The following is a 26127-nucleotide window of genomic DNA, read 5'->3' as shown; positions in this document are numbered from 1 at the left end:
CACTGTGAAGTAAAACATTCCTTTAGTGAATTTTTTTTTAACTGAATTTACATATATATGTATGGCAGGGAAGGAAAAGAAAGGGGCTAAACAAGTGATGTCGTCATTGATGTCATCATTGACATTTCAGATGACATCTTTCATGGTCTGGGTGTTAGTGTTAGCAGCGCACATGGGTGGTGGCAGCGTTGGGGTCTTAGTTTACCATAATTGTTGAATTTTAGGGGTTTTTCGGTTTTAATTTGAAGCATAAAGGGGAGGTAGAAAGTATTTTTTTAGTGAAGTGTACAGGTTTTGTTAGGGCAACTTAACCATAACGTCCCCTCAACAACGTTTTGTTTTGTAGTGAATTTTACTGGTTTTTGGGAGGGCAACTTAACCATAACGTCCCCTTAACAAAGTTTTTTTGTAGTGAATTGTACAGGGTTTTGGAAGGTGGAACTTAAGCATGACATTGTGGCAATGAAGTTGTTGTGCAGAATATACACTGTAATCATGTGATTTTGAGAGATATGTTGTATAATCTACGTACTTGACATACATTTAACATAGAACATACAGAACCCCCTCCCTATTGATATTGGAAAGGGACGGACTGAGCGCCTGTTTGCGGACGGGGGCGTACAGGATCAACATTACCCAAAGAGGCGGGGGGTAGCTGAAAATGTACTATTGTCTTACACAAAAAGTGTGCAAGGTAGAAGAAGGACATGAATATATTATAAGTAGTAATAAGTAAATATGGAAACCTGAAGATGGGAAAAGAAAATGACACATTTAATAACCATGTAGAATGAAGTGGATGGTACCATTTTAAAAAAAAAAAAAAAAAAAAAAAAAAAAAAAGGATGCCTCCAGCGTAATCACTTCACAGAAACTTCGCAGCCTGGAACGACAGTGGACGGACGCAGCAGGACGAAGGGAGATTACAGCAAAAGAGTGAGTGTAGGTCATTTTTCTATATGGGTGTGGGTTTTTTTTGGTATGTGGTGCAGAAATAATAATTTTTCTGTTTTGACTCAGAAATGGCTAATACTTTGGAGTGGCTGGAGGAGTATTTCCCGCATGGGGAAATATCTGAAGACAGCGACAATAATGGTACACATTGCTCTACATATGCAAAATAATGACCTGTATTTTATAGGCATTTATCTTATGTATTTTCTTTTTCAACAGACCAGGAAAGAAAAGAAGAAAGGGCAACAAACGAGACAGAAGAAGACAGGATAAAAAGGATAGAGCAGAAAATGGACATATTGAACGAGAATTTTAAAAGTTTACGGGAGTTTGTGGAGGACTGTGTGAGAGGGAAAGTTCATTACCATTGCCCCACCTGCACCTGCCCTGCTTCTCAATTCCCTAGTGACCCATCCCCAAACCTTCAAGAGGAAAATAGACGTTTTGACGAAATATCCATCCCTTCTTCCCCTCACAAATCTTCTCCTGATAACCAACCCGTGTTGAATCCTAATTCCCCCATATTTGTTTCAGTATCCGCTTCCCCCGCTATTTCTTTATATTGATGTGTGTGTGTGTTTTCAATGTTTTTGTACAGTAGTTGTAGAGAAAGAGTGCGTTTAAATTTGTTTAAAAAAAGATTGCAAACAGCGCGCCTGTTCGAGCTATCTGCAAGGAATGGAATGTGGGTGCTGTAAAGGCAGTACACCTACTCTTAGTAATGTCAAGTAAGATGGATTTGATGTTTGATTGACTGCATCATCTGTTGAAATTGTGCGTACATAAACAGAAAGGGGTGTCCAAAGGATATTATACCTCGCTGTACTGCTTGGAAACGAGATGATACATGTTCGTAGAACACACCAAATATCCGGAATGGGTCTAAATGAGCAAAATGAGAGTGTGTGAAGGACAGTATAGCTGTCCGTATCGAGCGCAGGCAAAATGGTGCCGTCCGTAGAACAGGAGCGGTGGCCGGCAAGTTCGTAGGCAAACAAAATGGAGTTGTCCTAAGGACACTGGAACTGTCCGTACAGTGAACATAGCATGCGTGCACATGCGCAGTACAAACGTAAGTATAGTGAACATCGCGCCTGTCCCTAACTGTCCGTCTCACTTGTGTCGCACTTTGAATTACTTTGAGAACCTGAACACTGTCCCTAGGACACTTGTGCGCATGCGCACGTTTGATACTCTGCAGTTGCTGTCCAGGGGACTTCCATTACTGGCGTAGATGTGTTGAGGACGTCATCATGTGACCGCACCTACGCTGAGCGTGGGGACTAATTTGCGTGGTTGGTGTGCTTCTGCAACAGTACAAAAGAACTTGTAGACACAAGGCAAAGCTTCTAACACCAAATTAGTCGATTGTGGGGTCCCTCAGGGAGCCAGTTTCTCCCCCTTACTTTTTAACCTCTACATGCGATGCCTTTGCACCATGCTTTCCCAGATGGGTATATTTTTTACCAATTTCGCTGACGATACCCAACTGGTATTTGAACTCAGTGGGAACTACCAAATAGACAATGATAAACTTTCTCTCCTATACAACACCATCGAACACTGGATGAAAGAAAACTGGATGTGTTTAAATGGCTCTAAGACTGAGCTCATGATATTCGGATCTACACAGGCCAGAAAAAAATTGAGCCCTGCCTTTAACTCATTTACCATCAAAAACATCCAGATTCCAATATCAGCAAAAGTAAAGACCCTAGGTGTGTATCTTCAAGCCACCTTAAAAAAAACTGTCAGTATCATCAGATTCTCCTTAAAAAGATCAGGCCATTGCTAGACCAAAAGAACAGCACCATCATCGCTAGGGCCACTATATTGTCTAGATTGGACTACGGAAACTCCCTACTCTTGGCAGCTAATAGTAAGTGCTTGAAAAGATGCCAAACCATCCAAAACAACGCCATCAGAACGATCACTGGAAAATCACGGAGAGAACACATCTCCGGAGAAAGGAAAACCCTCCATTGGTTGGCTATGGAGGAGAGAATCTCCTTCAAGTCTCTCACCATGGTACATCGCTGCCTATATGGCGCAGCCCCGGCCTACCTCAAGAAACAGTTTAAATGGTACGAGCCGCCCAGGAGCCTCAGATCATCAAACACAGGCAAACTACAAACCATTATAACTAAAAAACAACATGGCCTTGGCAAGGCCTTCCCGACATTAGCCATCGGAAAATGGAATGACTTACACACCTCATTAAAACTTGAGCCTAACTACCTCACCTTCAGGAAAAAACTGAAAACCTTACTTTTCAAGTAAATCCCGGTAACATAACGACTCAATTTAAGTTAACTTAGGCCCTTTCTCGCCTAGTCCCGTCTCCTTTTTTTGTTGTCCAGTCTACATGTAAGCGTTCTGATGCCCGCGGGCTTTAACGCTATATAAACAAATAAATAAATAAAATAAATAAAGTATTGTAGAGTGTAAAAATGTAATTTCACATATCCCAGACAATATCTGACCTTAGGATGGCTGTGTAAAATTTTTGTACCACTTTGCAGGGATGAAGATGGTCATGAGGCATACCCCTCCACCCCTACAAATTGCCACACCCCCGAGCGCATCTTGATTGTCCTTGTAACTATAGCAGATTGAGGTGTACTGCCTTTACTGCTGTAGTGAGCAAAAGGAAACTAATCAGTATGGCTTCCATGGCTGCTGTTGGGTCATTAGCCTCTGCACCACCCCCAAACCCTCCACCACCACCACCTCCCCAAGGGCCTGCAGAGAGATATATGGGTGAGGATGTAGAGAGCGAGGAAGAAGAGGAGGAAGAGAATGAAGTGGAGGAACTCCGCACTAGGAGCACTCGGCGGGAGTCGTGGGTGTGGCGGTTGTTTTCCGTTTATGGGAACATACCAAAAGCACGTGCGAACCTGGTGAAGTGTAACCAGTGTGAGGTGGTGCTGAGTCGCGGGAGATTTGGTGCGACAACCATGAAGCGACACCTGACTTCTGCAGACATTCGCAAGGTGGTGCCATCTGAAGAGCGTTGTCAATTGAGTACCTCCACAGCATCCTCCGTGTCTGATCCTGCCACCACAAGAGACACTCCTGTGGGGGAGAGCCTCCCTCCAGCTGCCTCACAAGCCATTCGCAATGCTGTTGACCCTTAACTTTCAACGGTGACAGTAGTGTGCACGTATTGTGACACAGTACTCTGCAGGGGGAGAGTTTTTGAAGTGCTTTTGAGGCTGCAGTCACAGAGCACCAGAAGAACTGCTCCTTGCCTAAATAAAGATCACCCCATATCTTTCTCTGCCCTTTCTTATCACCGTGGCTGGTGTCCCTTCCTTACCCTCCTTTGGCCTCTTCTCCTAGTGTGCCGTGTGCTGTTAAGCAATAAACATAAAAACAACATAAATTACAGAAAAGGCTCTTTTTCAGAGCCGCCTTTCTGTCATGGGTGCTACTCCCGAGGGGCCAGGACTGGCCCAGCGCCCTCGGAAGCAGACCCGTCTTCCACTACTCCGGACCCAGCAGACCCCTACAGGGGCCCTTTGGACCGTGTCCTGGCGCCTTTGGCGCCAGGCTCATGAAGGGTTTCAGTCCCGGCGCCATAGGCGCCGGGCTCATTTTGATAAACAATGTAATAATGCTTGGGTGGACTTACCTGAGGCAGACCATGCTGCATATTTACCCAGAACAATCCAGTCTGGTTGAAGTCCCCAGCCATCAGGGCTGGGAGGAACTATTCCCTCCATTCAGGAACTCTTTTCTTATCTGGGTGGAACCGGTGGAAGAACACACACTGGAAGCACTTCTCTGCTATTTAAACCACGCCCGATGGAAAACACGTGCTTCGCGTTATTCTGCAGCAGCAGCAGGACGCTCACCGAGTCGGCTCCTGCATTCCAGGTCCAGAGTCATCTTCAGCTTCCGCGCAGCAACCTGTGGATGAAGAAAGACACAGAACAATACTTACCAGATCCCGGAATCCAGTCAGCGGCAAAACCTGCAAAGAATAAACATAAGGTTAGAAAAGTGCAACTCGCTCGCAGCCGCGCCCGCTTACCTGATCCATCCGTGATTGCAACGGAGCTAACCGCGGCCTTCTCTTCGGCAGCTTCTCTGCACCTGAAAGGCAAAGGACATAATTAAAAAGGGGTTCGGGTGAAGGCAGTCGCATTCATCTTAACTTACCAGTTTTTGCACGCGCAGAAGCGGCCGCATCAACCACAGCATCCCGGCACCTGAAAACTAGAAAAAGGACATTATTAGAGGTGCCATTAAAAGCGGCCAACGATCATTAAACTTACGTGCGTCGGCACGTGCAGTGGCAACGGATATAAAGCCCGCAGCATCCCGGCACCTGAAAACTAGAAAAAGGACATTATTAGAGGTGCCATTAAAAGCGGCCAACGAACATTATACTTACGTGCATCGGCACGTGCAGCGGCAACGGAAAACTACGCCCACAGCATCCCGAGGCCTGAAACAAAGGAAAAGGGACATTATTGAGGTGCCCATCTTTTAAAGCCTAAAGACTACAGTATACTTACAGGCATCCGCTCGTGCAGTAACGGCGGCATCACTCTTCGGCATTCCAGCACCAGTGCCACAACTAAGGCCGTAACTGGAATCCACGCACCCCTGCACCAAACGCAGGATGGAGAGCTCAGCATTTATACGCCTAAGGTGAGAGCTCACCGAGACAAGTAGAAAGCTAGGCTGTGGGAGAAACTGGCGATTGGTGGGAGAAGGAATCCCATCAAACGGTGATTAACCCTTTTTTTTCCACCTACAGAAAACTTATCCTGCAAGTCAGACATTCGATAAGAGGAAGCCCAGTCCTGAGAGTCGTCCGAGCTCTACGCTTCTCAATTGAAGAAACGATAGCAGCCCAGCCGGGATGAGCGCCTCCGTGGGAATCAGGTGAGCGTTACACTTTCTCGGTATAACAATAGAAGTATGAAGTGACGGTTGTAGACCCCCGCAGAGTTCTGAAAAATTTTGCAGACAGTCGTAGGGGAAAAAAGGGAGGGTGCAAGCAGAGCAAACACAATGAAGTGTACGCAGGGAGTAAGTGCCGGCTCTGAAAAGAGCCTTTCGGTGGTGAAAACGGATTGTCAGATAGGTTAGTGTGATTGCAAAAGAAGTCGCAATGCATTTTGTACATTGCGAAGAAAAATCTGATTGCCTGCATATGGAAGGTGGACTCCATCTCTGGGGAAAATTAAAGTGCTCCGAAACAAAATGTTTTCATTGTGGAAAGAGTACATGCCAACATCTCTTAAAATGGCACACACAGCCTTATTCACATTGCGTCTCGCTTTCTCTATTTGTGGACCAAACGCAGAAGAACGCAGCCACATTTGTCTTTTTGCAATACGGGAAAAAAGTGTTTGACAATTTGGAAACATGTCCATGAGCTTCGCTAGTCCTTCCTTCATTGCAAATTGCAAAGAAATTCCAGATACATGGCCTAAACTGTTTCCTCCGCAATGAATGATCAGTATATCTGGAGGACGCCCTGTCAGTAAATTAACACAGAGAGGTACCAAGTCCAACCATCTCATGCCACGCACGCCATACCAGTGCACTTCCACATGAGGAAATCTGAGATCTGCAGATAAACTGCAGCTTTCTGCATGCACCTTCAATCAATGTATCCATGAGTCTCCTAAAATCCAGATAATCTGTTTTCGAGCATGGAAAGCCATGGCTGTGTGGTCTCCTGTGAGGGAGAAGACGGTTTTACTAAAGGACGTAGGTCAGAACACACCTACTGAACTTTATGGACCAATCCCTAGCTCCGCTCATTCTCATTTACATGCGTCTCCACCCCTGAATCCCCGTTGGTGATATGTGCTGGCTGCAAACTACCGCCAGGTTCGCTGACATGTACAGGATCAGAGCGTGACAACGGTACATTAAAGTACTATTCCCCTTTTTCCCCTTTAAGGTAGGCTCTGAAATGAGCCGTTTCTTTTATTTTTGGCCAGATACCGTACAGACATCTGGTATTTTATGTATTTTTTTGTATTTTTCTCCTTGCTTTACTCCTGCAAACATTACAGAACCTTCTCTAAAGCAAGCCTTACGTTCCAAAAGAACATTGCATTTCCCAAAGAAGATAGCGCAACACCATCTGCTTCAAAGTAAATCCGCATTGCTTGGACCAATGTTATCATGGCTGCAAAAAAACATACCAGCTCGTAGCATGAATGCACGCATGCCGCGATTGATGATACACCTCCCGATGCTTTGATCTGGACAGAAAACAGAATTGTTGTTCCACTATACTCTAGGGAGAAAAGCAGAACAAATTACTTTAGTTGTTGGGAATATGGTCATGAGTGCTTCAACCAACTGTGCCAAATCTGCCAACAAAGTACTTGAACTCACGTATCCCAAATGGCAAGCACCGTAGTGCAAAATTACCACATGAGGAGTGGTCATTGTACGCATGTCTCTACAAACTTGCAGAATTGCCGCAGCATTCGCATCAGTGCTCCACAACACCTCCACTCCTCTCACATCGGAATGGTGTGCCACATGCCTACTCTCGGCATAGTGTTGTAAGCCATGCACAAAAATGTCTCCAAGCACCAAAACCCTGACCCTCTCCACCTCTGCCGTCTTCAGTGTGCGCACCGTCTTTCGACACAAAAGAGTAATGTGAACATCTGATTGGCTGATGCATACAGTCGCATTTCCATGCAGGATTTGCTGTGGAAACCCGTATGTGACATGCCCTACCAGCGACAAACGTTGCCTACGTGGGGTACGTAACTCTTACCCAGTCCTTCCACCCTTTCTACAGCGGTACCAAAGCGAGTCCCTCATTGGACACAACTAAGCAGTCGCACCATCATCCACCAATCACATTGAACATCGCTAATTGTATCTCCATCAACATTGCGCACTTCAAAATTACTGTCGATGATTCTGAATGGAAGTCGCGTATCATTGCAAAGCACCTACTTCACAAGCTACTGTGCAAGTATTGCAAATTTCTACGTACAGCTCCATGCATGTGCATAGAGTACAGGTATGTATATTTTAATCAGAGAACATGTGGAACCCTTTTGATTTAATTTACACAAAATAATGCCGCTAAATGTGCATAGGGAATACATAACAACGCTCCCCCTTTTAAGTGCAAGATGCCCGATTTGTCATTCACAAAACGCACGACTGCTTACTGTCTTCCGCATAACCTGTACATACGTTGCAAGCATGCCTATTTAGGGCAGAACTCAATTTTGTATGTGAAAATGTCGGAGTTGTGTACTCTGTACGGCCTACAGTAATGCTACTTGCAATGTGATCGTATGAGAATAGTAAGCGCTCCCGATTGCGGTGGTGACATTTCCTTCTGAGGGTCTCCCGATTTTTCAGCATTATGCTTTTAATTTTCAAGTAGAAAATGTTTCCCCATCTAGTACTATGCCCTATCGCTTACAGACCTCTCTCCTATGCATAGTACACCTTGTAAACAAGGCATTTCCATACCCTTAAAAGTTTTAGCTATTTTGAAGGACTTTCAAGTACCATATTGCAAGTACCATGCAAAGACAGCACAGAGTGAAGTGAAGTGAAATGTACACGTGCACTGGGTTGAAATATGAAAGTTGAATGCTCTGACGAAAGAAGCACAATTAATGTGTGCAGTATCATCACTGCTGCAAACATACAAAGTAATTGGTTTTGTTTTTTTGAATCACAGTGAAGACTACTCTCCTGAGAATCAACAGCATCTACACTGCAGGCGACATATCCGAAGAAACCTGGTCATATTGCAAAAAAAAGTAAGTACAGTACAACCTTTATATTGTAACTACTCCTCAAAGAGGCTGCGTGGGTTATTTGTTTATTTTGGGCACCAAAGCAAGCATTGATTTCTAAACCATTCTACCTACAAATATGCATTTATTGAACAAAGAATAACAGGCAGAATGGCTGACAAATCCCTGTGTGTTTGGTACTCAAATAACATACCTAATCCTTAGAAGGTTAGATTGTGAAAAGAAGTTGCTGTAGCAAGTTTATGGCATTTCGGTTATTAATAATGGTTCGCGTCACAAGTAGGCCACTTTGTACTCTCATCTGAAGCACATTGTACTAGTATACAAATAGTAAAGTAGCCTTACCAAATCGTTGCAAGCGTTCAATGCACGTTGACACACCATAACAAAGAGCTTCCCCATCGCACACATGCACACTGCACACGTACATTGGACAACAGGCCAAAGTATACTTTTTTTTTCAACAGACACCAAAGAATGCCTACCAAAAAGCAATTCTGTAGAAAGGAACGCAGAAGTAGAGCAAATAAAAATAAAGGTGCCCAATGGAAGCATCCCCCTGTTGTAGAGTTTGTAGAGAATGTTGGTACAAACCAGCTAATGCTGTTGGTTAACAAAATAAAGGAAGTCTCAACTACCGAAACTGTACCTCCTCCATCAAAAAGTGTCACAAAACAAATAAATGTTGTCAAAAAAACGGCTACCAGTACAGATAACAATGTTCCTAATAATCCTGATAGTGTAAGAATAACTAATAGTAAAAAAAGTATTTTAGCAAAAATGTTTTGTCACAGAGTCCTTCAGAATCTACTAAGAAGAGGACCGAAATCATCCTCACCCCTTAAAACCTACAGTAGAAAGTTAATCCTATAAGCTCTTGTGGACAGTGCAATCCTTCTCAAAAGGAAGATGTTCATATTAGTGTTAAATAGGATGAAAGCACTAACAAAACTAAGCACCAAACTACTAAAGAAACTCAGCAATAAACGGAATGTGAACAAAAACAATTTCTTACATGTTTGTGGTGGTGAATGGAGTCACACAACAACCACAGAGCCATATTTTAATGAAGAAGCATATAAACAAAATCAAACAAACACAATTGCCATCCATAGCAGTGGACGAGGGTATGAGAAAATCAATACTACCATCATGGAACAAGAACCTCTGCTTACAAAACTATCCACTGAAAACTCAGAATTACCTCTCGATTCAGCAGAACCACACCGTCCAGTATACAAATGGCCGTGCACATCAATGTGTGCCATTCCAAACAAAGCTTTCAAATCTTTACGTCAGTTCCTCAATCAATATGTAAAAGGTAAAGACAACAATAAAATGAAAGTGCTGCAAAATACGGATATTTGTCCAGTGCGGAAAGACACAGGACTAAAAGGACATTCATTAGCTTGCATTTCTGGGCCTATTTGCAAAAATACCTTCCATGATATCAAAAGAATATCAGTACATCATTCCAATGTAAGACATTTAGTGTATAAAATATACTATGCAAAAAGTCCAGCTTCAGAATTAGGCAATTTAAATACCACTCTTCTGCATGGTACACCCAAATACTTACAAGAAGAAATTGACTGTATTCAGAAAAAGTAGTTTGGAAGTGAGAGCCACTTACAAAATGCAACCGTTTTAGAACATAGTAGCAACAATTCTGCACAAAGCAACCTTCTATTACACACATACAGAAAAGAAATAGTAAAATTTAAAAGGTCATCGGCTGAAGTACCAAACCATGTGTGTGTGTGTGTTGCCGCAGAACGTTTTATGGACATAGCATACAAAATAGAAGACAATGAAGACTCTAAATGGTTTGAATTAGTTTTGTACCTTTTAGCTGAAAACAAATATGAACTAACTGAAAGCCTAACATGTTGCAGTTACTGTACTGCAAAATTAGACAACAACCACACTACTTCATGTGCTATTACAAATAATTTGGAATTGTTTCCATTACCGAAAATCCTGCAACAGCTCAATTTGTACGAGCGCATAATAATTCAAACAGTTCACCGATTTCAAGCAATTATATGCCTTCATCCAAAAACAGCAAAATTACCTTCCTCTGAATTGGTGAAATGAATTTGTGACAAAGTAGTTTATTTGCCATTAGATCTAATGGAAAATGTACACACTCTAGGAGTAGAACATCCAATAGAGCATTCTTTAATAGTCTTGGTAAATGGAGTACCAACAAAGGACAAAAAAATTTGGCAACAATTAGTGGATTTACACAAAGTTAAACAAGCATTGCAATATCTAAAAGACAATAATGAGCACTACAAGGAAATAAATATTGATGAAAGCTTAAGGGAAACAACTGAAATAATTCAAGAGCCATCAGAAACTGGACAATTCGAACTTCTGGATCCAGCTACAGTATCCACTCTTTTGGACCATTACACAATTCATCCATTGCATTCCAATGAATACATAGATGATGCACTAGAAACTTACCAAATGCGACAAACCAAAGGGTCACCAATGAGTATTTGGGAAAAAAGTATAGAAGCACGTGCTTTTCCACTGCTATTTCCTACTGGCAAAGGTGGAAGATACGATGATCGACACACTCAAATTGGGGCATCAGAATACTGCTCATTACGAATGTATTCGCAAGATCCCAGATTTAGACAAAATGTGGAATACATATTTGTTTGCAAACATGCGTGGTACAAAGGAATACTGGTTCAGGCGGCACGGAGACGTGCGTTGCATGATCAGAAACCTTGGACCACCCACTTGGTTTGTTATGCTAAGTTGTGCAGAATATGCATGGGAAGATTTACATGAGTTCCTACGCATAGGAAACAGCAACAAAAACAACATGGATATATTAACACCTGGAGAACATTGCTCTCTAGATCCAGTTAATGTCTCAAGATATTTCCATCATTGTTTCATTGCCATGATACACTTTATTTGCAATAAAACTGTTCCTCCCCTTGGAGAAGTGCAGCACTTCTTTTGGAGAAAAGAATATCAAGCGAGAGAAGCACCACATATTCACATGCTGTTATGGATCAAAGGTGCACTGAAATTTGGGCACGATAGTGATAGCACAGTTTTGCAGTTTATCCAAAAATATGTCACATGTGAAATCCCTTCACAACAGACACATAGTGAGCTGCATGGGCATATTTTACAAAGGTGCCAAATATTGTTGCTGCAAATACAAAAACAAAGACAAAAACAAAGGTAAATACTACACCAAATGCTGCTTTGGTTTCCCTAGACCAGTTAAAGAAACAGTTCGACATAGTGTTAAAGGTAAATCCCCTAAAAACACGCATTACATAAAAAGAAGGGAAGAACCAAAATATATCAATGATTACAATGCAATCATTGGCCTCTTATGGAATGCAAACATAGATGTGCAGTACATTGCAGACAATTCATCTGCTGTTGCACGATATGTTGCAGCCTACTTAACAAAAGCAGAAAAAACAGGGCTTCAAGACCTCTGGGATGACCTAGCATCAGACAAAACATTATCACAGAAATTGTACAGCTGGGGCATAAAAATGCTCTCTCATAGAGAATGTGGGGCCTATGAAGCAGCAGATCGTTTAACCGGCACTGCTTTGTATGGAAAATCAGACAACATAGTATGGCTCAGTCTTGGTCCTGCAAAATCTAGAAAAAGAGTGCTAAAATCATATGAGGATATAGAAACAATTGCCAGAAATGATCCCAACAGCCAAGACATTCGAAAAAACAATTTACTGGACACATACTATCCGAACAGGAGTAGCACTCTGGAAAGCATGTGTCTATACCACACAGCTCAAAACTTTGCATACAAAAATAATGTAAAACCCGATGAAAGCAAACGTAGATATAGAGTAAACGATTGTGAATGGAGCTTAGTGAAACTTACCATATGAAGCTTAATTAATCATGTAAAATTGTCATTAAAAACTCCTCAAAAGAAAGAACTATATTACATGTCTCTGTTACAACTTTTCAAACCATGGAGAGAAGAGGAAGACATACTAGATAACTATGACTGCTATGAAAATGCTTTCAAAGCAAATGAAAGCACTATTACCGATGTGAACTTTACCCAGTACAAAACAATGTTACACAATGAGCAGCAACAGGAAGAGCAACTTCAGGCCCAACTATATAAGGACACTTCCGACAGTAGTCAACCTTCTGTAACAGGAAGTCAAGAACCACAAGGACAACCACTAATGGCAAATGAGGCTGAAGTAGCTATGGCAGAAGTAGAAAACACCATGTGTCAGTATCAAGAAGATACAGAAGACTTACCTGTTTAACAAGCAAAACTTAACAACGATCAGCGCACCATTTTTGAAGACGTAACAAAACAAATTGTACATGGTGTGCAACACGAAAATAGAGAATTTACCTGCCAAAATTACAAACCTATACTGCTGTACGTCAGTGGTGAAGCTGGATCAGGGAAAACATTCTTAATCAAAATCATCAGCAAGGTTCCTTCAACAATTGACAGACAACAATCTGTCACCTGTTGTAATGGCCCCCACATAGGCGGTGTCACTTTACACCGATTACTACTGCTTCCAGTAGAGCATCAAAATAAATTAGTCTACTACAAACTTTCTGCAGAAGCTGCAATGGATTTACGTAGAGTATTGAAACAAATGAAAATGCTACTAATAGATGAAGTGAGCAGGGTCTCCAACCTAATGTTGGCTTTGATTCATCTCAGATTGCAAGAAGTACTTAAAAATAACAACGAAGAACTCTTTACAGGGAAACACGTTATAGTTTTCGGAGATGTTCTACAATTGACACCAGTGAAAGGTAAACCAATGTTTAAAACCTTAGGCCACAAACTCTGCCGGAAAACTATTGGTAGCATAGGTAATGTTAACGTTTGGCAACATTTCCAATACAGAGAATTAACTGAGAACATGCAGCAATCTGCAGATCTCACTTATGCCAACATCTTAAAAAGTATTAGAGTTGGTGTATTATCGCAAGAAGCACAAGTTGTATTGAAAAACCGACATATACATGCACTTTATGGCGATAATGCATGTGTAACTGATGTTATGAAACAAATAGCGCACAAAGATGTCAATTGTATGGCCTTAATGCCAACTTTTGAAAGCTGTTTCAAATTCAATGAAACAATATTAAAGAAAGAAATGCAACCAATAATAGAAATTAGTGCCAAAGACAAACTAGGCGTACAGGGTATGACAGTACCCAAGTGTGAGCAAGCCACAACAAGACTAAATCATTTAGAAAATGCAATCTCCAACACAGCTGGGTTGGAAAAAATATTGAAATTATCCTTAAATTGTAGAGTAATGCTTAAACGTAATCTTGACGTAGAGCAAGGGCTAGTTAATGGAGCACTGGGCACAGTTGTTGGCTTTCAATCATACCCAAGTGATGATGGCATTCAGTTTGTAAATGTTCACTTTGATAAAGTTTCAGAAGTGAAAAGGATAGGGCGCTCAATTGCTCGATTCCTTCTCTTCAAAGACATGTATGTACGTAGAGAGCAATTTTCTCTAACTCTTGCATATGCAGTTACCATTCATAAATCCCATGGTTTTACCCTAGACAAAGCATTGATAGATATAGGAAACACAGTATTTAAGGAAGGCATGAGCCATGTAGCATTATCACGCTTACGTACACTTGACGGTCTATTGCTAATAAACTTTGATTCAAGTAAAGTCAAAGCTGATATTCTTTGCATTATAGAATATAATAGATTGCGTTCACTGTACACCCCTCATGCAGAAATGCAACAGAATTCAACAGCAGGTGTGTAAGGAATTCCATGTCATAGATGGCGCGCACTTTGGTGACCCATCCTTTTTCCCCCTGCATTTCGGGGTTTTTCCACTTCTGTGCCAGACAGCACCTGGCCGCCACCAACATGATCCGTAGCATGTGATCCTGGGTGTCTTCCTGCCCCTCTCCGGAGTCAATTCTAAAAGAGGAGAAGCCAAGGGCAGGCGGGTCGTTCAATCCCATCAACCCCTTTGATCCACATTAACACCTCACCCCAGTACTTTTGGACCATGGGGCACCCCCACCACATGTGAATGTAGTCCCCCCTCGCTGTCTTGCATTTCCAGCAATGTGGGTTGTATCCCGGCCTCATTCCAGCAATCCTCTGTGGGGGGCAATGCCAGCGGTGCAGGACTTCTAGGGCCTGGTGGCGATATGGGAGGGAGGCCGTGGATCTGTTAGCCCGCCTGTACATCGCCGCCCACCTTTCGTCATGGAATTTCTTCTCCCAGGTCCTTCTCCCATTGTGTACGTGCCGGGAGTGGGTCTCTTGGGACAGAGAACAGGAAGAGTTTGTAGAGGCATGATATTATCCCCTTAGAGCCTCTGGCAGAGAGGAGGAGTCTCTCGAAGTCTGTAAGGTCCCTCCTGAGGGTATCCCCCATGATGGTTCCGTGAGAACTCCCTTGAGTTGGAGATAACGGAAAGGGGACAGGGTACCTATTCCCAGGGCCGCCTCTAGATCTTTCAAGGGTAAGAACATGTCCCCCACCCAAAGGTGGCCAGTCCTGCTAAGGCCAGCTTCAAACCACTTTTGGTATGCTGCTGGTTCTGCTATCTTGGCTAAGAAGGGGGGGGCCAAATGCAGCTCAGCGGAGAGGGCCAGGTCATGAGCCAGCGATAGTAACCTCCCTCCCTCCACAGGGACCACAGCACCCTCAGGACTGGATGGTTCAAGACACTTCTCGGGATCTTTTTCCTTGGGACCCAGAGCCACTCCTCCACTGTGACGGGTGCGAGAACCCTATTATCCATAGCCACCCATTGTTTCTCCGTACCTGGGGTAAAGTGGTCGATCAAGATTCTCAGCTGGGAAGCCCTATGGTATGTTTCCAAGTCGGGGTATCCCACTCCGCCGTCTTCCTTCGGCCTGGTCAGTACCTCGTAAGAGATCCTATGTTTTTTACCCGCCTAGAGGAAGTTGAGAAGTACTCACTTCGTTTCCGTGAAGAATGTTTTAGGGACCAGTACCGGGAGCATCTGGAAGAGGAATAGGAACTTGGGGAGGATAACCATTTTTATGAGATTAAGGCGTGCCATCCAGGAGAGACCCAACCCCGCCCATCTTTCCGCGTCTTTTCTGATTGCTGAAGGGGGGGGGTTGGCCGAATATAGGTCCTTATGCTCACGCATCACCTGGGCCCCCAGATACCGGAACCCCTCCTTCCGCCGAGCAAAGGGGAGCCCTCCCACATAGGCTGCCTCTGGGTCCAACAGGTTACCCCCATGAATGCCACCGACTTCTCCAGGTTGACCTTGTAGCCGGACAGTTCTCTGTAACGTGCAAGACCCTGTAGCATCCTGGGGAACCTCTGGGATGGCTTTGTGATGTATAGCAGAGCATCGTCTGCGAAGAGGCAGATTTTGCAATGTGTATCACCTATCTGTACCCCACTGATGGCTTCGTCATTGCAGACCGAGATTGCCCATGGTTCCATTACAAGTGCATAAATTAACGGGGACAGTGGGCAACCCTGTCGTGTGCCGCGCTCGAGGGGGAACACTCTGGGCTCCATTCCATTCGCTACTACCCTGGCGGAGGGCGAGGAATAAAGTGCGGACATCCATCCAAGCCACTTCGGGCCCATGCCCATTGTCTTGAAAACCTCCCCCATGAAAGCCCAACTGACCCTGTCAAAGGCCTTCTCCGTGTCGAGGGCCAGTAGGAGCGCGCCTTCATCCCGAACCACCCTGGATGTGAGCACGTGGAGAGTCTTCCGCATGTTGTCGGAGCCCTGTCTATTTAGAACGAATCCTGCTTGGTCAGGATGTATCAGGCGAGGAAGGCAGCGCTCTAATCTGGAGGCCAGGATTCTTGCGAAGATTTTGGCGTCCAGGTTTAGGAGCGAAATAGGTCTATAAGACCCGCATTCCGTCAGGTCTTTGCCGGGTTTAGGTATGACGGTGTTGAGGGCCTGTAAGAACGTCGGGGGAATTGAATCTTGGTTCTTGATTTGGTTAAATAGTTTGGCTAGTGGCTTTAGGACAGATTGGGTCTGCTTATAGAAGTCCGCCGTATAGCCATCACCCCCCGGTGCCTTTCCTGCTTTCAGTCTTTTGATGGCACCCTCCTCCTCCGATATCTCCCCCTCCAGGGCCTCTAGCTCTACTTCTGACAGCTTGGGCAGAGGGTGTTCTGCCAGGTAGGTGCGAATGTCATCTAGTGATTCGCCTGCCTGTCTGGAGTAGAGTGTGCTATAGCAGTCGGCAAAGCATTCCACTATTTCCTCCCGACCTTTATGGGTCCCGCCTACCCCGTCCCTAAGATGGGGGACTCCTCTCTCGGCTCTACAGCCTCGGGTTCTCCGTGCCAAAAGTGTCCCAACCCTATCCCCCCGTTCGTAGTACCTTTGCTTAGTGTATCGCATTTTCTTAACGACTTCCCCTATAAGGACTGTATGGAGTTCCTGTCTTTTGCCTTGCATCTCCTCCAAGAGTGCTCCGCGGTCCACCCCTGGGAGACCCAGCTTGGCTCGCAGCCCGCCCAACTCTGTGCAGATTCTATTTTCGATGAGGCCCCTCTCCCGTTTACGCCTTGATCCTTCTGCAATAAGGAGGCCCCTGAAGGTGGCTTTTGCCGCCTCCCATACCATGGACATATCAGTCTCACCAGTGTCATTTATCTCAAAGTAAGCCGCCATTTCCTTACCCATGAAGTCCCAGAATACAGAATCCCTGAGAAGTGTGTCATTGCATCACCATTGGCAAGATCTTGGGGAGATGGGCAACGTCCAGTTAGCAATGAGTAGTTCATGGTCGGACCATGTGATGGCTTCTACCTTTGGTTGTTCCACCCCCCCATTCTCCTCTTCAGAAATCAACAGGAGGTCAATCCTGGTATAGGTACAGTGCGGGGGTGAGAAAAAGGTGTATCCGCCCTGGCCCGGATTTGCTTTGTGCCAGACGTCCACCCAGTAGTGTTCCCTCAGGAGGGTTTGCAGGGCCAGGTTGTCTTTAGAGGTCGCCTTGGGTGCCCCCTCTTTCGCAGACCACCAGTCTAGGCAGGGATCTGATATCAGGTTTAAATCCCCTCCCAGTATCATGGCGCCCTCTGCACATTCATCCATGATATTAAAGATCTGGGTTAGGAAATGTATCTGTCCCGAGTTGGGTGCGTATAAAGTGGCCAGGGTGATGCGTTCCCCCTCGTAGGTTCCCTTGATACCCAGGAATCGGCCCCCAAAGCCCCTCTTGGTCTCTACTCCCGTAAGGCGGAACATCTTGCTAAGAAGGATGCCAACCCCTTCCTTCTTTGAGCTCCTATGGGAGGCCCAGTAGTTGCTACCAATCTCTTTCCCCTTTATTTTTGACTCTTTTCCTTGCCTGTAGTGTGTTTCCTGTAGGAAAAGGACCCTCAGGTGGTGTTTGCGGAACACATTACTCGTAAGGGACCTTTTGTTCTGGGAGTTAAGGCCCTTGACATTTAGCGTGCCTATTTTCCCTTCAATCATTATCATCTTTCATTTTGTGCTCTATAAACCCCTCCAAGTGGCCGCTATCTAGAACCTGCTGTAAAATCAGTGACCATGACTTGAGCTGGATTACCCCCATTCCCTTCACCCCATCAGAAACTCCAACCCCGCTCCCCCTCCCTCCCTCCCTCCGTCCCCCTTACCCGTGTTGTAGTGAGTTCGCCACCTGCTCCCCAAAGGGGGTTGAAGCTAGCAATGAACCGCCAGGGTCGCTACCCCGGCCCCGGGAAAAAACATTTTTGGTATGACACCTTGCTCGTGCCTCTCAACGGTACATGTCGACCCTCTAGTGTTGATGAAGGGAATCCAGTGACAGTGCCCCCATCCTTAACCATCTTCCAACCTTGGTAGCTGACCAGGAGCTCCCAACTCTCTGAGTATGTCACTGTGCCGGGTCGCGTGCCGCCAGCAGTTCTCCGGGGCAAATCGGGAAGTGTCACACCATAAAACCACATAACAGCCTCAAAAATGGGCAACATTGCAACTCGGACCTGGGTCGTTTGAATTAGGAACGCCACGCAAATTGTGGGGAAAACATATTGTGCCCAGAGAGATCCATGAAAGTACGATGACTAGGGGAGGGCCTAAACCGGGCCATGGCCTAGAGACTCAGCCTTGAGTGCTCCATGCGTGCTCACGTGGGGTCCCCTCGTTCCGTAGAAGGGTGTCTGGTCTTCCAAAACTTGCGTGATCCCTTGACTTTGAGTTTCCCGTGAGAGGGGTCCTGGCCCCGTGGAACATGACTGCAATCTCACTGGGTTCCACCCTGATCTCAGGATGATCCCACGTGGTCTCCCATAAGGTCATCAGCGGCCCTCTGAATGTCTGTTTCCATGACCAGTTGATATCTCTGGCCCTGCCACTCGAACGCGAGGTAGAACGGGTGACCCCAGCAATATCGCACTCCCTTTTCTTGAAGCCATCTTGTGATGGAGCCGCATTTTTTTCTCATCTGAAGCGTGAGGGCGAAGAGGCCTTGGTATATTGTCACTCTGGAGATACCGTGTTGGATATCGCGCAAGGTTCTTGCCCTCTCCAGAACCCTAGCTTTGTCTCTGTAATAGTGAAATCTTGCCAGGACCGAGCGTGGGCCCCTGCCTCCGCCCCCAGCTCGGTGAACCCTGTCGAGGAGAAGAGTTTCACCTGAGTCTGACCCCAGGACAATTCCGATGATGTCTTGAACTTTACTTTCCAGTCCCATCGGAGTTTCTCCCTCGATCTCCTCGAGGCCAAACATTCTCAAATTATTCCTCCTCTCCTGATTTTCCATATCGACCTGGAGCCGGAGATCTTCCTTGCGGCGTTGCAGTTCCTTGATTCTGGTGTCCATTTACATTTCGAGGAGGTCTGTTGACACTTGATTGTTCTCGACCCCCTCCATTCAGTCCTCTAATGTGGAAACCTTGGCCGTGAGGTCAGCCAATTTGGCCCCCACATCTGTCCTCATGCCTCGGATCTCCTCGAGGATCATTTGGATGTTACATTGCGTAGCGTTCATATCTGGGGGCTGTGCAGTGGTAGGGCCGGTTTCCATCGTGTGGTGTCTTGGGGTCCAGCCTGAGTTATTACCTTGTGTCACCTCCGTGTGGTGGGCCCCTGCGCTGGGGCAGTGCTCGCAGGAGTATGTCAATGGAGGTATGGATTCTGAGGGAGCCTCCCAGGCGAAGAGTGGAGCTGTTTATAGGCCTGTTATTATCATACGGCGATCTTGTGGGGCAGCACCCTTGGCGTGAGGCAGAGTGTTTTTGATAGACACGGGCCCTAGGCTGGCCCTGCAGCTTGGTGCGGAGCGTGGACCCCGGGGCTTTGGGACCAGACACCTGCAGGTGGGGCCTGTCCAGGCTAATGAGCGGGGTGAGAGGTGGGGGGGGCCCAGGTGTGCTCCCGCGACGGCCGGAGCCTGTCCCCGGTGTTCGTGTGGGCTCCTCTGCCCGCTATTACTGTCCCCAGAGAGTCAAACGGGGTAGGCCCCGCTATGGGAGAGGCGGTGGTGTTCAGTGATGGAAAGGGCTGCCGGGGCCGGCCCCCAATAACTTACAGACAATGATAGTTGTTTGCGGGTGGGCGGGACACTACGGAGGGGCCCGGCGCGCGCTCCCGCGTCGGCCCGGGCCAATTTGTGTCAACAGTACCTGGGTCAGTGGGGGAGACACGGCTCCCCGGGTGCTCCGTATGGCGGGACGCCAAGGACACTGCGCTCGTCGTTCCTCTGGTGTCGTTGGCCGAGCAGCGCTACTCTCCTGGGGAGGGAGGGGGGGCGAACCTCTGGTCGGCGGCAGGGGTCCTCAGGAGGCCCGCCCAGGCCCGTGTAGAGTTGGGCAGCGCTTGTCAGGCGGGCGGACGCAGGCAGAGGGCCCGGCCCCTCCTCCCTCAGCACGGCTGACAAGCGTGCGGCTCTCGACGTGGAGCCACCACGGGAGAATTTGGGGGAGGGCCGCCGCCAGCAAGGAGCTAGCGAGAGAACGGGGGCACCTCCGGAGTCCACGCAAAGTCCCCCGTGCTCCAGAACAGTTTCTCTTCACGAATTCGGTTGGGAGTCAGGGTTCGTGGATCATTAAGGTACGACTTGTAGCTTGTTTCCCGGGGCCATACGGGGAGCTTAAAGTTCAGGCAGCCATCTTGCCTGCACCCCCTGGTGGCCTCCACAAAGGTTTTTTTTTATCCGACAAGGATTGTTTTTTTTCCCCAGACCCAATGATTAGAAAAGCAAACACAGAAACTGAGCGCAATGCACAGTATACTGGTTTGTAAACTAAATATGATGGTAAAAAAAGGTTAACTGTCTATTATGCAATGTAGTAAATTTGCAAAAAATGCAAACACTAACACACCTTTTTCTTTTATCACAGAAATGGAAAAAGTGATACTTCTGCCAAGTACGATAGCCACTTAAAAAATGTATGTTGATTCTGAACAAAGTAAGGAGTATGTATATTGGCAGTCATTTTCTACACATGGGAATCTACAGGTCTAATATATGGTACTAATATGCTGCAGTGCCTGTAGGTTGGCCTTTGCATCTTCGGTGAGTAACCTACCACCTACGCCTTACGATCAAGGTACAAGGAGTATAGTTCCTATCCACAACCATCGCTGCATATCAAAACCATGGTCCTGGCTACATAAAAATTTACTTTTTGGACCATCGTCTGCAGCCATGAAGCTAACACACTAGGGCGTCAACACAACTAGCGCATTACACCACACCCATATTGACTTGTAACTCCACTGCTTATGACTTCAGTCTTAGGTGCATGGGCTTTGGCCATGCACCCAAGAGTGAAGGGTCCCTCCACAAACACCTCAGTAATGTGTGGTAGTGGGGCTTTTTCTATAGGTGTGATATCCTTCAGTGCTTCTGGCCAGAGGCTTCACTCCTAGCTGTATGTCCATAGATCTTGCATGGGATGGGTGTACAGTGGCTTGCATGTCTAGTACTTATAACTTTGTCCTCGGGTGCATGGCCTTTGGCCATGCACCCAACCAAGACTGGACGCACTCCCCACTACTAGCATGCAGGTAGGGACTTTTTAGGAATATTATTTTCACATGTGATGTCATCAGTGATGTCCTGGATGTTAGTCTTAGCAATGCACGTAGATGGTGCGAGTTATGGTTGCTTAGCTTACCATAATGGGGGAATGTGCAGTGGTTTTTGGTTGCACTGTGAAGTAAAACATTCCTTTAGTGACATTTTTTTACTGAATGTACCGACGGCCATGCATCCAAGACTCTAGGCCCTGGCCACAACCACGGTAGCATGTGCCACCCATGGCGGCGTACTGATAAATTCAATAACCATAGGAAAAAAGTATAGCAATTACGGCATGGTGTCAATTTCAATGTTCCCTAACACCACACGTGTCCTTACAACTGTAATAACTCCCCCGTGCACTGCACAGGCTGAAATACTGGCCTTATTGGACCCCTCATTTTCTGTGCGTACAAGGAGGCCATAGAACATACATCATTAAGAAGGTATAAGTGTATTATTGGGTCATGGCCTTCGGCCATGCCCCCAAGAGTGCAGGGTCTCCCCACAACCACCTCAGTGATGTGTGGTGGTGGGGGTTATTCTATATGTGTGTTATCCTTCAGTGCTTCTGGCGAGAGGCTTCACTCCTAGCTGTATGTCCGTACATTTTACTTGGGATGGGTGTGCAGTGGCTTCCACGTCTAGTACTTATCACTTTGTTCTTGGGTGCATGGCCTTTGGCCATGCACCCAAGACTGCATGCACTCCCCACATCTTGCCAATCAAAACGCAACACTACGGGTGTATGCATGGGTGGCACATGCAGCGGTGGTTGTGGCCAGGGCCTACAGTCTTGGAAGTAAGGCCTTCGGCCGACGGCCATGCATCCAAGACTCTAGGCCCTGGCAACAACCACTGTAGCATTTGACACCCATGGCGGCGTACTAATGAATATAATAATAGCCATCGGAAAAAATAATGCATTCATGGCATGTTGTCAATTTCAATGTTGTGTGTGCTTTCAACAGTTACAAGTTTCCTGTCCACTGCATGGACTGAAGTGCTATCGTTATTACACCCCACATTTACTGTGCGTACAAGGTGTCCATATAAATTACATCATGAAGACCGACCCCCAGAACAAATGCATTGATCACCCATGTCTTACTGTCTGAACCTTTCCCAAGGCTCTGTGACACAGCAAAAGAGTTTTATGAATAGAGCATGTTTACGCTGGTTGTTGCTCCGCTTTCGGCGGATCCAAGATGACGGGCGCATCCAAACAATCTGGCGCATCCAAACAATCTGGCGCAAAACACATCTCGCAGCAGCCAATGGGCAGAGACGTCACGTGTCCGCGGTCATGACGCCAGCCCCTTAGCCAATCGGTATCTTGTTCGTGGACCGAACAGGGAAGTGTGACCGCGGAGCAGACGTAGATATCACTAATTTTTCCAGACCTACTTTTTGATAATTATAAAGAAAAATACTGCACAGATGGTCACGAAATTTACAAAAGCACGCTTTCTGGGCCAAGCCCCTGTACCTGCCGCAGATTTCGTTAAAATCCATCCAGCGGTTTGACCTGTAGCCGTGCGCAAGGTTTTTCCCCCATTCAGTCTTTGCAGAGTTTGGTGAGGATTCGTCCAGGGGCAGCAAAGTTATAAGCCGCCCAAAAAGTGCTCTTCCTATGGAAACAGCAACTTAACCATAACTACACGGCCACTAGCGTGTACATTCTAATCCACTTCTGACTATATTTTGTTTTCCCGCCTCCCTCCGTTACCTTTTCCCTTACTTGTTGTAAGGTATATACTTTTGCCAAGGCATTTAATCTTTTTCACTCACCGTTCCCATGTTTCCTCTCTGGATGCTCGGGATCACCGACTTAGTCACCGCCTCTCCTGCCATTCACCCGCTTAGCTGCCTGTAGGAGTGGGAAGGGGTTATGTGAGGAACACATGTCCCTTCAGACCTCTGTCTGCAGATTCTACTTTTATTCTAACCACTGTCTACGGGGAGCTTCACGGTCTACTTAGCTGGACGGCTAAGGACTTGTGATATTGCAGAGGATCTAGAGTTACTTTATGTTGACGGTTAATGGGTGTCTTATTCTAATCGATAACCATCTGATCTCTGCTACCAAGTGTGCTCGGAGACCCCCAACTGGCCCATAGAGTCAGGGTTTGCTCAGAAGCACTTTAAGACAAGATAGCAGCACCCTGGAGATGGATGGGGGTGCAGATTAATACTCCAACACCAAATCAATAATGACAACTCAATTGTTTGGGAAAAGGAGTCTGTTTAATGACAAGTGCAAAAAACGGGGAGTCTCATGAATATCAGCGGATGTGCGCTCTTCCTTCTCACTTCACAACTCCAACGAACTTCATAAAAACACCTCATTTATACCAAAAACTCGTCATCACTGACACAACGCTTAAACGTTGGCAAACAATTCTATTGGTTTGGAAAAGGTAACTTTACTATAGGTACTATATCTGTATATGGTAACGGAGTAAGGGGATTCGGTAAACACTGTCAGTTGGGGCATCTAAGCCCTACCTTCAAACTGGCTAATGTAGATGTCACTAAAGGTACGACGTCCCATTGGTTCTACTAACTATAGGACCCTAGATTACTTGGTCCATTGTGATTGGGTTGGCGATAACCCCACTCGTACCTTTCCACTTTCCTTAGCAGCACGCAGAATGGTCAGCCAGGTGCAGGGTGCCCCTTAGTTCCACTTGCCTCCCTCCAATTATTGTTACAATCAGTCATCACTTTAGTGGCCATGTGTCAATTATTTCACCGTGGTTGGCCTCGAGACTGCATCTCCTGTCTGGAAGAGTCCTAATATCTTCTCCTGGCCTGTTGTCTTACTTCTGCTCGCTCAGCTGATCACGTGATTCAGACACTGTGAATTTGCCTTTCCTTCATCAGTTTGTGTATTTGATTTTCGTTTCACCCACCACCTGCCTTCTGCTTCTTATCATGACCTTCCAGAGCAGTATATTCTGTTCTTTGCTTCAATTAATTGTAGCTACTGTTCGTTCATCTTGACAGATACGACCTTGGGTCTCCCGGCACGATTTGCCTCTGCTGAGTTTCGTTTCTGCCGCTTTATTCTTGATTTTGCTAAATATGAAACTCTTCTCGTGTGGCCTTTTAGTAACCTTTTGGTTGATTCTGCTTCTTGTGTAAAGTGGAAATATACTTATTTCGCCCTTTCACTTTGGGTTCATGATGTCCTTTATTCATGGCGTTTCGTCTCTTTTTATCATTCTCAGGTCGTTATGTCTTCTATATGTGAGTCAGTCCAGGTTCTTGTGATGCCACCATTCGTCTTCCATTAAGACCTTTTTGGTTTCTTCAGGGACTGCATTTAGACGACCTTCATTTCTTTTTATTGGTTGATATGGCTTTCTCAATGGGTACCTTACTGTCCATGGTTTCATTGGTATCAGTACTTCAATAGGTGCTAAATGATTGGTGTATCTTGATGTTGGCGAGGAGTTCCCTGGGATATTCTATGTAGATGTTAAAGATAACAGGGGACAGGATGGATCCTTTTGGCACTTTGTAGGCTATTTGGTGTTGCTGGGATCTAGTGTGCTCCGTTTGTATGAGTTTGTCTCTGATGGAGATGTAGCAGGGTAACCACTGGAGGACTGTTCCTCATATTCGTACGTGTGTGGCAAGGATGTTGAGGAGGACTTTGTGGTCAATGGTATCGAAGGCGGCAGAGAGATTGAGTAAGCAGGGGTCTCACTTGTCCATGATTTATGGTGCCATCAATAACCTGGATAGTGGCGGTGTCTGTGCTGCATCATGGTCTGAAACCAGGTTGGTAGTCATGTAGGAGATTGTGTTGATCCTTTCTTGCAGTTGTCTTCTCAATCACTTAGCCGAGTGTCATGCACCCATATGGGCACCGCATATGGTATCGATGGCGATGTGTTGGCCATTAATTGTGCCATTATGTGTTTTTCCGTCTGACTGGGTGTCGCTCTAGTCTTTTGCAAACCTGCTTCTGCATTTCGCTTCCTTGGGTAATACGCTGTTTGTAATTTCTGCTTAGTGCCGCTGCACTCCTATCTCTTTATTTTTCCTTTTTGGCTCGCCCAGGTCTCACCCTGCGCCTCTCAGCTGTTTCGCTGTCTTCTCCCCTCGCTTTCCTTCCCTGTCGCTGGCTTCTCTGTTGCTCTCTTTTTTCCCTTGTTCCCTTGTCTTCTTGCTTACCTCTTTTGTGTCCCGCTGTCAGAACGCCACAACTTTGTCTTGCTTCCCACTCTGCAGTCGCACTCCCTTTGACCCCAGAGCTGATCCCTAGGCTGTCCGGCGCCTTAGATTTATTTGCGGCTGAGTCCGAAGGCATCTCAGACATGAACCCAAATTCCACCGGATAGCAAGT

The sequence above is a fragment of the Ambystoma mexicanum genome, chromosome 2p, assembly GCF_040938575.1.
Source record: "Ambystoma mexicanum isolate Mex_15411 chromosome 2p, UKY_AmexF1_1, whole genome shotgun sequence".
Taxonomy (NCBI): Eukaryota; Metazoa; Chordata; class Amphibia; order Caudata; family Ambystomatidae; genus Ambystoma; species Ambystoma mexicanum.
Note: the sequence above shows the minus strand (reverse complement) of the source record.